Raw genomic sequence first — 14,272 nt, 5'->3', positions numbered from 1 at the left:
GTTCTTGTGTCCCAATTTTGCATTGCGTAATTGGTGCCCATTGAGGAATTTCTGTTTCCTTGGGGTGTAGACACGAAGATGCTCTTTCTGAGATGAGCGGTGCCTTATGGTTGGCTGACGTCCTTTTGACGGTGGTGGAGTATCCCGGTTATCCTTATTCGGGCGACTCTTTTTGTTTTTCTGGTTTTGTTGCCTCTGTGTAGGCTATTATCCGCTGGGGATTTTGTCATTGATTGTGATTAGCCTCTTCTGTTAGGCGGATCATCTTGATGCTTGATGTTTGGTTGAAAGCCGAATTCCACTTGGGGAATGGTTTATTGATTTTTGCTTTTTGAAGGGATGCCTCTTAGTAGGCGACTGGGGATTTGAAGTTCTTATATATCCCAGAGTATTATTTAGAAAGCCTCTTCAGGCTTAGCTTCACTCATCGCTTGAGTTGGAAAGCTATCCTCCACTGAGGAAGTATGAGTCCTTTCGACTTGGATATTCTGTTTAGATGATCAAGCCTCCCTTGGGGAATCTTGCTTGATCTTGGTTTGATAGCTCTCACTGGGGAATTTGGCCTGTGAGTAGAAGCTGAGATATCTCTGGGGAGTATTATTTCGGCAAGCCTCTCCAGGCTCAATTATTCTGATGAGGGAGTATTATTTCGGCAAGCCTCTCCAGGCTCAGTTATTCTGAGAGAGTATTATTTTGGCAAGCCTCTCCAGGCTCGGTTATTCTGATGAGGGAGTATTATTTCGGTGAGCCTCTCCAGGCTCAGTTATTATGTACGATGCGGAATCTTTGCCTTTTTTGTCGAATTTTGACTTTTTCTGTATTTTTGCCTTTTTTGTCATTTTTTGGCTTTTTCTGTATTTGATTGCTTTTTCTGTCGATTTGCGGCTTTTTCTGTTGACCGCTGCCATACACAAGCAATTTTTCCTATTTTTCTATTTTATGTAATTGCCTCATGAAGAGGTCTTTGAAAATTTCTTTGTGGCTAATACGGCCATATCCATTTCAGTACGCCCGTATTGAGTTGAAAATTTGTTCATAACCCTATTTTTAGTACGGGTGTACTGAACATGACACGGGCGCATTTGTTTTTTCTGAAGTTTATATTTTTTGTTTTTTTGTTTTTGTTTTTTTGTTGATTTTTTTTTGTTTGTTTTTTCAATAAACAGAGAATAAGTGATCTTCCAGTACACCTATCATCTGTATGCATGTATGCGGTATGATGCACCTAATTCTATTTGATTTATTTTTTCAAAAGAATTAACCGATGCGTTTCTCTGTTTGAATTTTGCCATTCCTCCAGACGGGCTGTGCGATGCCGAATTCTGTAACCGAGGAATGATGCGTGTTATATTGAGATGGGCGTCATCAACCCAGTGATCCTCCCCTTCCTTTAGAAGACGTGTCAACCCTCCTATTGACCACTATATCTCCATGTTTCCACTAGATTATCCTAAAATCGTTTGGGACAAGAGATAAAAGAAGGGAAAGATATTTTTGTTCTGAAGTTTGTGTTTTAGAGGGGTTTTTATTTTCATTTTGAAAAATGGTTTTTGTAAGAATGGCTGGCCAAGGTAGGCTTATTGTGTTTAGGCTTGTTTGTTTAAGCATTTATGAAGTTAAGAAAATCTTGTTATTGACGTTGTGATTTTGACAACTTAGATAGCTTCCTTTGAACCTTTTTTAAATTCGGCTCATGGTACCATCATGGATTTCTTTTGTTTTTTGATTGTCCTTATTTTTTGCCTAAAACACCCTTTTATGGCGTCTTAGCGGACCTTTGTTTTTGTTTATTTTTGCAACCCTAATTTTTGCCTAGGTCACCCTTTCGTGGGATTCCTAGCGGGTCTTTTGCTCTTATTTTTGCGCAGCCCCCTTTTTGGGTTTCCTGCCGAGCTTTCTTTTATTTTAAAGGATTTCTTTTTATCCATGATGGCACTTGTCGAGGCCAAGGGAAGGTGCTCCAAGTTGTCACACACACTTCCACATAAAAATGATGCGGGTTTATTGTTATTAAGACAATTTTAACCTCATTTATGCTTATTCAAACAGGGTTAAATAATGCGGCCTAGAAATTTATTGTAAGCGAGAAAAGAAGCAATAAGAAATGAATATAGAATGATTTTATTATAATCATAATGGAAACATGTGCCCTATCGAGGCTCGGGGGTCGGGCTGTCCCCGAGGAGTAATCTCTAATAGTCATCAGGTCTATACATCCCTATCGGAAGGAAAAGAGCACTTGATGACGACGACCGGCCTTGACGCTTATGAACCGGCCTTCCTAAAGATCTGGCTTAAAGAACGTCGAGAAGGATCTTTGTTCCTCTTCGTTCTTTGATCTTTATTAGGGTCATATCCTAACCCTTGTTTTCCCGGATTATCTTTGATAGTGGGTAGCTCGGGAATTCCTTGGGAATCCTTGCCAAGTCCTTGTCCCGGCAAGTATCCGTTCTTGGTGAGCATGTAGGCTACCTTCTTCATTTCTCGGGGAAACGTTTCAACATTGGCAATCTCCAATGCTTGGAAGGCGGTTTCTAAAGCTTCCTCTGTTGCATCCACGTAAGGTATGGTGGATGGCTTACTGATGAGTATGTCATCTTCAGCTTGTACAGTCACCAGCTTGTCACCCACTATGAATTTGACTTTCTGGTGGAGCGTAGAAGGAACAGCTTTCGCATCATGAATCCAAGGTCGGCCGAGGAGACAGCTGTATGCGGGAGTAATGTCCATCACTTGGAATTCGACATTAAAGATGGTGGGTCCAATTTGGATTGGGAGATTGACTTCTCCCACCACTTCTCTTTTAGAACCGTCGAAAGCTCGGACGATCATGTTGCTCGGGCGCATTTGGATTCCCTTGATTGCCACTTGATCGAGCGTTCTTTTTGGCATTACGTTCAAAGAAGATCCATTATCTACCAAGACTTTAGCGATGTGATACTCCTTGCACTTTACTAAGATGTGCAAGGGCTTGTTATGATTTGGTCCCCCAGCGGGGATTTCTTCATCGGTGAAAGTGAGGTGATCATTAGCCGTGATGTGACTAACGATCCCCTCAAACTTGTCTTGGGAGATGGTATGCGACACATATGCCTCGTTCAAGACTTTCAACAGAGCTTGCCGATGCGGTTCGGAGCTTAGGATCAACGACAACAGAGTAATCTTTGCTAGCGTCCTATGAAGTTGATCCACGATGGAGTACTCGCTCTGTCGGATATACTTTAACAGCTCATCTGTCTCCTCCTCGGATTCTTTTTCCTCGGTTTTATCTTTTTCTTTTTCTTTATTCTTGGGAGCTTTGTCATGAAGATCTTCGGGAGTGTAGATCCTGCCACTCCTAGTCATGCCCCCAAGTCCAGCGATGTTAGAGATATCGCTGTCGGCAGAAGAATGGATGTCGTGTATCCATGGCACAGCCTCATTCGATTCGTAGGGGAAAGGTCTTGGAGCAGTGATCCTTAACGGTGTCGGACCTTCCCCTTTATTCGTCTTGATTACCAACAACGGAGTTGATGTGCGTTCGCTTGGCGCGGTTGTTGGCTTACACTTAATAACAAATGGCGTGCGATCCATTCTGAACATACGCATCGATTTAATCCTTTCTTTTTATGTTTATTAATGAATTACTAGGAGGGATGTATGAAATGCAAACCTAGATCCCTCCATGATCTTTGATAAGAATGCATGATATGAGATGATGGCGTTGAATATGCATGCATTGTGTTTATTCAACTAAGCATTATCATGTTTTCGGGATGCTCCTAAGATGATGCATGATATTGCTTGGTTTGGGATAAATAATATTTTTTCTTTGTTTTTTTGAATATTTTGTTTTTTTTTTGTATTTTTTGGGTGAAAAGGGAAACTACCTATATGAATGTGATGAAGGTAGATGTTAACACCATGTAATGGAAGATTCTTATTCCCATTTTATTCTTATTTAAAAGGGGAATGTTGTATGTTTAAAGAATGCAATGTATGCTCAAACAATGTCACATAAACAATGCACAAACAATTCACTCATCCACGAACAGTCACGAGCGAATCACGAGGTAGGGGTATCCTGCAGAAAAGTGCATATTCAAGGAGGTTCTAACTGTTCTCACTGGTCTGAGGCCCCCAAGGTGCCCCCATTATAGGGACCCAATTCCTCTCGTCGTAAGTCGATGGAAAGTTCCAACGCACTGTCGGACTTGAGTTCATGGTTATCACCTTGAGTGATGCTTTCCGACAACGGTCTACGGGCACCTATAGACCCATTCGACAACCGGCCGTACTAACATCCACTCCCTATGGCTTTCCACTCATGCCCCCGGGTATAGAGGGAACTGTTGTGTGCAAAGGTTTGTGTGCAGTTTGTATTTCAAACAATTGCGAGAATTTAAACATACAACAGTTATTTAAAGCCAAATAGATAAAGATGTTATCATACAAGTGAGGGGTAATAAAGTAATTTTAAACTATTATTTTGAAAAGAATCCATCACTAAATGGGATTGACTCTCGAGGCTTCCCCAGTGAAGTCGCCATCTGTCGCCACCCGCCGAAACGGACCTTGGCATTCGCGACGATGGTCGGACTCATTTTAAAGGTTTGAAAAGTGGTGGATTGCTAGAACGACTTATTCTCAAACTGAGACCTTGTCGAGCTAACAATTAAATGATTCACCAATCCATGTTAATCCCAAGCGGGACCCTCCATAGATTAGTGGTTTTCGCAAAAGGTAGGGTTCTTGGAGTCGCCACCAATGTTTTACTCAAAACATTGGAAAAAGATTTAAGGCAATTGATTTTATAAATCAACCTTGGCCATTACAACCAGAGTTGGGTAAGGGAGTCGGTTACGTGCGGGGAAGGTGTTAGCACCCCACAACGCCCCTTTCGGGTTCCCTATGACGGATTATTTCATAAATAACAGTGTAAAATTACTAAATTACCCCTATTTATTATAAACGATTATAAATTAAATATCTACATGATGACAATATTAAATATGCGACAATCAGAAAGCAATAAAAGAAGGGATTTTAAGAAAAACCTCTTGAAGCGTGCTTTTATATATCTAAACAGATGTTAGGAGGCTTTTTGGCGCTCCCTCCCACTACACGCTCGCTCGCTCCTTCCCTAAAAATTAATCTTTACTATGGAAATCAAAAAGATTTCCCTTCGACTAGTTTGAATTCTCAAGCTAAATGCTTAGAACTCAAGAACTTCGTCGGATCGGCTCTCGGAGAGAATTCTAAGGCAGAACACTGCTCAAAAACCCCAGAATACTCAAGAAGAGAGTCCAAGAAGTGTGTAAAAGTGTCAAATGACGTCCAAATGACGTCTTATTTATAGGGGTGAGGCGCAGTACGGCCCCTGGTGTCAATACGGCCCGTATTGAAGTTTTGAACTTCAATACGGCCGTATTGAATTTAATACGGCCGTATTGAGGTTCAAAAACATCAATACGGCCGTATTGGTTTCAGTACGGCCGTATTGCAGTTCAAAAATGCAATACGGGCCGTACTGAGCTCCAAAGAGGCCGTATTGAGCTCCACTCCTCTCACTTTCTTATTTTTAGCTACTCTAAGACCTCTAAACCTACAGATAGTCATCCTATGGTCTTCTGGGAGTCCTTCTGGCTGACTTTCCGTTGATCTTTGAGAGTCTTCGAGTCTTATTTCCGACCCGGACAATTTTAGGGGTCTACAAGGGGTTATGGGGTTATTGGTGGTCACCGAATCTAACCTGTGGCTCTGATACCACTGATGGGGTTATTTTTATGGTATTTGTCTGAGGGAATATTTTATGATGGTTATTTTTATAAGGTTATTACACAAACATACTCTACAATGATGAGATATTGTCCGCTTTGGACTTAAGCCCTCACGGTTTTGCTTTTGGTCATTACCCAAAAGGCCTCTCAACCATTGAAGTATGTTTGTATTATATAAGTTGTTATTTGTTGTGTTATTTTATCGATGTGGGACTTGTTTGTATCCCAACAGTTATCAGGGTCACAAAATTTCGTCCAAGCCTCCTTAGATCTCGAAATTTCTCTCTTTCTCCCTCCTATTGTATTTCTTGAGTTTTGTGAGGCATATTGTAGTGTGAAAGGTAGCCAAAAAGCTCCTAAAAGTCTCCATAGTTGAAGATCTAATAAATCTTGCTACGAGGTATTGCTCATTAATCTCTTGCTCTATCTTTTGCTTCTTTTATTTTAAATATTATTAAAATAAAAGAAATTATGTAGAAATTTTAAGTTTAATTGTATAATTTAAATTTCAAGCATGTAAATAGTCATTAATAAAAGGGGATTTAATATTTATATTATTATTGTTTATAATGCTAACTTCATCATAGGGTACCGATTAAGGGCGTTGTAGGGGTGCTTAATACCTTCCCTACACATAACCAACCCCCGAACCTAATTCTGGTTATCAAGGCCATTATTGGACTTTTAAAAACCTTTTCTTTTTTCAATGTTTTGAGTAAAACATTGGTGGCGACTCCATGAACCTATTTTCAAAACCATTAATTAAGGATTAGTCTAGTGTCTAGGCATTCCTTAATTGATGAGATTTTCAAAAGGATGTCTAAACCAAAATTCGCAAGAAAATGTTGGGTGAGTCTCTAATGGGAGAGTCAACATGCAATGTGACGACAATAAAGGAATTGGAGGAGCGTGTGTGTTCACGATTAGAGGTTCATTTGATAGAGTTGGGGGTTCCATGCAGAAAATGTTGGGTGAGTCTCTAATGGATTAGGTCCAAGAATTATGACGTCAGAACCTTGAAATGTTGCAGGATCTTTCTGTTGGAGTTCCTTCTAGGGGTGAGTGTTCCCATTCTTCATGCTATTCTTGTGGGACAGGTCTTGCTCGTATAGATTTTCCTAAATTTTCTAGTGGTAATGTGCAACAATGGACATACCATTGTGAAAACTATTTTCTTATTGATAATACTCCTGTTGATATACATGTGAAATTGGCAATTGTACATCTTGAGGGTCGTGCCTTGCAATGGCATACAGCGTTTTTGCGATTTGCGAGTTTTCTCCGTCGCTTTCTTGGGATAATTACGCCAAATTGTTGATTGAAAGATTTGGAGATGTTTGTGATGATCCTATGGCTGATTTAATGGGGTTAAGACAAAGGAAGAGTGTGAGTGAGTATCATGAGGAATTTGATTCCATAGTTACTTGTTTGAATCTTTTGGAGGAGTATATGTTGAGCATTTTTCTGGGAGGTTTAAAGAAGGACATAATGATGGTCAGAATGTTTAAACCTACCACTATACGGAAATATTTTGCTTTGGCTAGAATGTATGAACCTGCCAATTTAGGTTCTGCTTCTCCATTGCTGATTAATAAGTCACAAAAAGGTGTATTGGGTTCTTGATGGAGGACCATCCAAGGAGGAGGCATGCATGAAGGCCATTGGACCTTTAACTAGGTCCATGGTTAGGAAGCTAGAGGAGGCTTCTACAGAGGAAGTGCTTCTTAGACCTTTGCTCTTCATGAGCATTGAGTATGATTCCTCTTATTAGTCTCTTAAGTTTCCATTGTATATACATTGTATGATACTTGTACATAGTATTGCTTGTATAGGTGTATTTTGCCTTTGTATTTGTGAGGTACTTTCTTTCTTTTATTTAGGTTATCCTTTAGGAATTTAGGGTATGTTACTTGGAGACTTTTGCTCCATTTGACCTTGTATTCAGAGTCATTCATTTTTGTATTTTTCAGTAGAGAAAGTGGGGTGACAAATAGCAAGGTGTGTAGGTGCAACTAGTAATTGGGCCAGGACTGGGCCTAGGCCAAATTTTACATATTGGGCTTGTTTTGCTCCATATTTTTCAAGGAATTGATTTAGCTAGGTCTCACCATCATATGGTGAACCTAACTAAACCAATTCCAAAATTTTGGATTGGATTAAACATGGAGAAAAGCAAGTTGGCTGCCTAGCTTTGTGTCTTGGCAGGAATTACCTAGCTTCTCTTGCACACTTGGGAAGCTTGTAGCACAAGCTTCTAACTTAGCTTGCTTCCCAAGCTTCTAAGTTAGAAGCTTGCTCCACAAGCTTCCCAAGCTAACTAGACTGGTCAAGCTAAGCTAACCATGGTTCTCTTGAACCATAATTAGCCTAGCTTGCACCACAAGTTTCCTTCACCCTATATAACTCTTTTTCTTACCTTTGTAATCACTTTTGATGATATTGATTGAGTGAGATCAGAATTATCACGAAAATTCTCTCTTCCAAAAGTTGTAAACCTTTTTGATATTCATCCAATTCTCTTATCCTTTTCATAGAAGAGTGTGATGAGGAGTGAAGGGGCTTATCTTCCTTCCAAGGAGTGGCGCCTCTTGAAGGGTGTTCTTCACCAACCGTGGTGATTCCAAGGCTTCTCCTTCCATTGGAAGCCTTGGAGAAGCTTGAGAAGAATCAAGGAGGCAAAGATCTAGGGAGAAGCTTGAAGAGGAATCAACATCAATCCGGTTTCTCAACAATTTTTCCATAAGTTCTAAACCTACTAAAGTTTTCAATCATTCGGTGTCACGTCCCTACTCCAGTTCTTCTTCTACACCTAAGGTGAAAGCTAACAGGAATTTAACCCCTGCTTATATGAGTGAGCAAAGGGCTAAGGGCCTTTGTTATTTCTGTGATGAGCCTTATTCTCAGGAGCATAGTTTAAGTCACAAAAAGATCCAGATACATGTGTTAGAAGTTGAGGAGGAGGAAGAGGCAGAAGGTCAAGATATAGAAAACAAGGAAGGAAATGTACTTGAAGAATCTTCATAGGAGACACTACAAATTTCAGTCAATGCATTAACTGGTGTTACAAGCTTCCAAAACAATAAGGGTTACTATATTCTAGCAAAAGATACCATTACACATCCTGATAGATAATGGTTCTACTCACAACTTCTTAGACATTAGGGTTGCTCAGAAGTGGGTTGTAGGATTACAGTAGTGGATTCGATACAGATAATAGTTGCGGATGGTTCCAAGCTAACTGTGTCATTGGTGGTAAAGGGGTTTACCTGGTCTATTCAATAGACGACTTTCACTTCTGATCTATTTTCGATTCCTCTAGGTTTTTGTGATCTAGTATTGGGAATAAAGTGGTTAATGACTCTGGGTGATATTGTGCGGAACTTTGACAAATTGACTATGGAATTCAAGGTGAAAGGGAAAAAGCATGTCCTTCGTGGTGCATCATCAAACACTATTAAAACTGCTAAGAAACAACAACTAGAAAATGCATTGTCTTCAGGAGTACATATTTCTATGATTCAGTTTTGTGAGGAGGGAGGGGGTTTGTTACAGTCACTTACAACTCATGCTGACTAGCCACATGTACCACCTGCAGTGGAACAAATTCTGGTGGAATTTGAGGAACTATTTCAAGAGCCAAGTCAATTGCCTCCATTTAGGGAGGGACTGATCATAAGATACCACTAATTCAAGGTGCTAATCCAGTTAATAAAAGACCATATAGATATGCAAAATAGAAAAAGGACACCATTGACAAATTGGTGCAAGAATATTTGAAATCAGGAGTGATTCAGATTAGTATTAGCCCATATGCCAGTTCGGTAGTATTGGTGGGAAATAAGGATGGGACATGGAGACTATGTGTGGATTATAGGGAGTTAAATAAAAACACTGTGAAGAATAAGTTCCCGATTCCCTTGGTGGATGATCTATTAGATGAATTACATGGTTCTTCAATATTTTCCAAAATAGATTTAAGATCAGGCAACAATCAAGTGAGGATGGATCCACTTGATGTGCATAAAACAACTTTCAAGACTCATGCTAGCCACTATGAGTATGTAGTGATGCCATTTGGCCTCATTAATACGCCTGCAACTTTCCAAGGATTAATGAACACCGTATTTTAGAAATTCCTAGGGCAATTTCTGTTGGTTTTCTTAGACAATATTTTGGTGTACAATAGAAATTTGGAAGAGCACTTGGATCATTTGAGACAGGTGTTAATCACTCTCAGGGAGAATTACCTTTTTTCTAGAAGAAGTGTTATTTTATGGTGTCCAAGGTAGAGTTTTTGGGTCATTTCATTTCTAGTTTAGGAGTTTCCACTAACTCTAACAAGATCGAAGCAATGGTCAATTGGCCTCTTCCTAAAACCATTAAACAACTTTGAGGGTTCCTTGGCTTGGCAAGATATTATTGGAGATTTGTGAATGGGTATGGTATTATGGCAAAACCTTTAACTGATATGTTAAAGAAGGATGGATTCATTTGGTCAACAGTTACTGAGTTGGCATTTCAAAAATTGAAGGAATTGCTCAGTTGTGCTCCTGTGCTAGCCCTACCATATTTTTCTAAGATGTTTGTAGTAGAAATGAATGCTTTAGGAGGGGGAATTGGTGTAGTTCTTATAAAGGATCATCATTCGATAGCCTATATTAGTAGGATCCTCAACCTCCAACAACAATGCTTATCTACTTACGAGAAGGAATTGCTGACAGTTGTATTTTTTGTACAAAAATGGAGACATTATCTATTGAATAGGCACTTTGCGATCAAGACTGATCATTACAGTCTCAAATACTTATTAGATCAAAGGTTAAATACTAACTTTTAGCAAAAAAGGTTAATCAAACTTATGGAGTTTGACTTTTCAATTGAATACAAGAAGGGGTACGAAAAATTAGTAGCAAATGCACTATCAAGGAGAGAGGCAGTGGAGTGTAACACCTTGATTACTCTGTAGTTGCAATCTAATTTGGTTGATAGAATCCATCAGTCTTGGACTAATGATGCACAATTGCATAAGTTGATCATAGAAGTTCAGGAGAAGCCAAATTCACACAAACACTACCAGTGGCAGTAGGAGGAAATAAGAAGAAAAGGGAAGATTCTGGTGGGAAATGATCCAAAATTGAGAAAAGAGTTGTTGTAGTGGTTACATGCATCAGTTGGAAGTGGGCACTCAAGAGTTAGTGCTACCATGAAAAGAGTCAAGGTTGTAGTTTACTGGAAAGGGCTAATTAAGGATGTATCCAAGTTTATCCAACATTAATGCGCAATCTGTCAATAGTGTAAATATGATACTAATGCTTATCCTGATTTGTTGCAACCTCTTCCCATACCTGATCACATCTGGCAGCATATAACTATGGATTTTTTGGAAGGGCTATCTACTTCATTCGGCAAGCAAGTGATTTTTTTGGTGGTGGATAGGTTGAGTAAAGCTACTCATCTTATGGCTTTGACTCATCCCTATACAGCAAGTGAAGTTGCTCAGTCATTTACGGACAATGTATATAAATTGCATGGTTTCCCAGAAACCATAACCAGTGATAGGGATCCGGTGTTCATCAATCATTTTTGGCAGGATTTCATGGCTTTTCAAGGAGTTCAGATTCAGTTGTCCACCAATTACCATCCTCAAACTGATGGGCAAACTGAAGTGGTTAACAAGTGCTTAGGCACTTACCTTAGGTGCATGTTTTCTGATACCCCTCACAATTGGTCTAAATGGCTCCCATTAGTGGAATGGTGGTATAGTACCACTTACCATATGGCTACTAAGGCTACTCCATATGGGATCACGTTTGGCCAACCTGCCCCAATCAATTTACCTTATTTACCTAGAGAGTCTAATATCAAACTTGTGGAAAAGAGTTTAGCTAAGAGGGAGGAAATGTTGAAATTGATTAGATTTCATTTGAAGAGAGCTCAAGAAAGAATGAAATAGATGGCTGATAAGAATAGAGCAAATAGCTAGACAATTCCAGATTGGTGATTTTGTATATGTTAAACTACATCCTTATAAGAAAGTTTTAGTAGCATTCAAGAAGAATGCAAAACTCAGTCCTAAGTATTTTGGTCCTTACAACGTGATTGATCGTGTGGGTCAAGTAGCTTACAAGTTGGATATACCTTCTACCAGTAAAGTTCATCCTGTGTTTCATGTTTCTCAACTTAAGAAGCATGTGGGAGAAGTTGTGAGTACTACTGCTCTATCTTATCAACAAGAAGATGCGTTTGCTGAAAAGGAACCTGAGTACATACTTGACAAGAAGAAATATCCCTTGTTCCATCCTTGAGGACAAGGATGATGTTAAGGAGGGGCCATTGTTATGAAATAAATGTGTAGGTGAAGGACACATGTTAATTGCTAGCAATGAGTAACCGACTGTTAGTTAGTTAGAACCTCTCTTTTTGTGGAGGGTTTTTAAGAGCAATTAGAAACAAATAGTTATAAATAGCTAAGGGATGGTTTAGGCTGGGACATGATTCATTCAGCCTAAGACCGAAATTCTTGTAATTCTTCTCTCAAGTCAATAAACATTCTCGAAGCTCTTCTTATACATGAGGTTCCTGTATCTCTATTCTGTTCTTCAAATTTAAGATTCCTAGAATTAGAAAAATTGACAACATATATCTCTATCTATAGAAACTAAAAGTCACAAAACCTAAAAGTCTCACCATTAGGAATGATTTTAGTGAAAAGCAAAAACCTCTTCAAGTTTATTATATAAAGAAAAAAAGGTCATATTGTAAATGTTAGCTGACTGGGTCAAAAGTGTTAGTTAAATTTGTTACTAATTACTATGTTGTAAATTCTTTGAATAAGACCTCTATTGTTTAGTTGAGGGACTTTTTGTAAAATTTGTATATCTAGAAGTTTCCGGTGTGTAAAGGAGAATGCTCCTTTAGGGTGTATACTTGTATATCTTGGTTCTTGTAAGAATTTTGTTCATAATCAATACATAAGTCATTCAATTTTTCAACCTTATTGTGTGGGTGTCCTGGTCTTGGTTAGGATCTTGTTCTTCTTTTCCTTTTTCAAGCAGAGATTCCTAATAAATTGGTCCAACTTGTTGGATTTTATTACGGGGACTCCCAAAATCAAGAGGATTTGACATGGTGCTAGTTGTTGTGGATAGGTTACGCAAATATAGGCATTTTATTTTGATTAAACACCTATATTTTGCTAGATCTATAGTTGAGGTTTTTGTTAGAGAAATTATACAACTGCATGGAGCACCCATTTCCATTGTTAGTGATAGAGATCCTACTTTCATTAGTCATTTATGGAACAAAATTTTCAAATTGTAGGGTACAACCTAAAAAACGAGTGCAACCTATCGTCCTGAATCAAATGGTCAAACAAAAGTCCTAAATAGAACCTTGGAGACCTATCATCATGTTTCAATTCAGAACAACCAAAGTGTTGGGAAAACTTTATTCCATGGACAGAATATTGGTATAATACCAGTTTCAAAGTGTTGTACATTGCACAACCTTTGAGGTTGTTTATGGGAGGCCTCTACCTTCTTAGGTCAAATTTGTGCCAGGAGAAACCTTGGTAGAAGTCGTGATTCAATGGACACAGATAAAACTTTGAAGCAATCAAAATTTCATTTACAGAGGGCTCAAAACCACATGGTTCAATATGCAAATTAGGGGTGGGCAAATTAAATTGCACTAAACTGAACTATTAAAAACTGTATTAAACTGAAAAATAGTTCAATTAAATTGAACTAAACTGAAAATTAGATCACTAAACCTGAACTGAACTGTTTTTTATTCTATTAAACTGTATTGCACTAAACTAAAATAGTTTACAAATTGTATCAAGAATCCATGGTTGGTGAGTGAGGAAGGAGTAGTGAATCAAGAACCCGTGCCGTGGCTGGTGAGTGAAGAGCCTTGCAAAATGCGAGTTGCGATTTCTGATTTAGAAACCCTGGGCAAGTGGGCATTTACAAATTGAAATGTATGATTTTGTTTTTTATTTTTAGTTAATTACAGTGAACCGAACTGCAACTTAATAAGTTCAGTTTTTTAAAACTGAACTAGAAAATAGTTTAATTCAGTTTTATCTTAAATAGTTTTAATTTTTTAGTTTAATATAATTCAGTTAATTAATAGTTTAGTTCAATTTAGTTAATTTTGCCCAGCCCCTAATGCAAATGTACATGGGAAAATATCTCATGTACAGCCAGCGGACTGGGAGGACTTGATGATTAGACTTAGTAGGCAAACATCTATGCTTGATTATAAATTTTTTCTTTGTTGTTCATCACTCTAAAATTTAGATGTATTATTTTTATTATATAATTATTTTTAATTATTCATTAAAAGGTTAAATAACTCTTTTAGGTGGTATGTATAACTATTAGTAATCCAATACTAGAATGTGACACCTCTAAATAATTTTATAAGTCTTTAAAATAAATATTATTTATATATCTTAAAATCATTATTAGGGACAGAAGATATTGATTTTAGATTTTATAAGATGAAAA

This window comes from Cajanus cajan, chromosome 10 (assembly GCF_000230855.2).
Source record: "Cajanus cajan strain Asha chromosome 10, NIPB_CcT2T_4, whole genome shotgun sequence".
NCBI lineage: Eukaryota > Viridiplantae > Streptophyta > Magnoliopsida > Fabales > Fabaceae > Cajanus > Cajanus cajan.
This window is presented reverse-complemented; position numbering follows the sequence as displayed.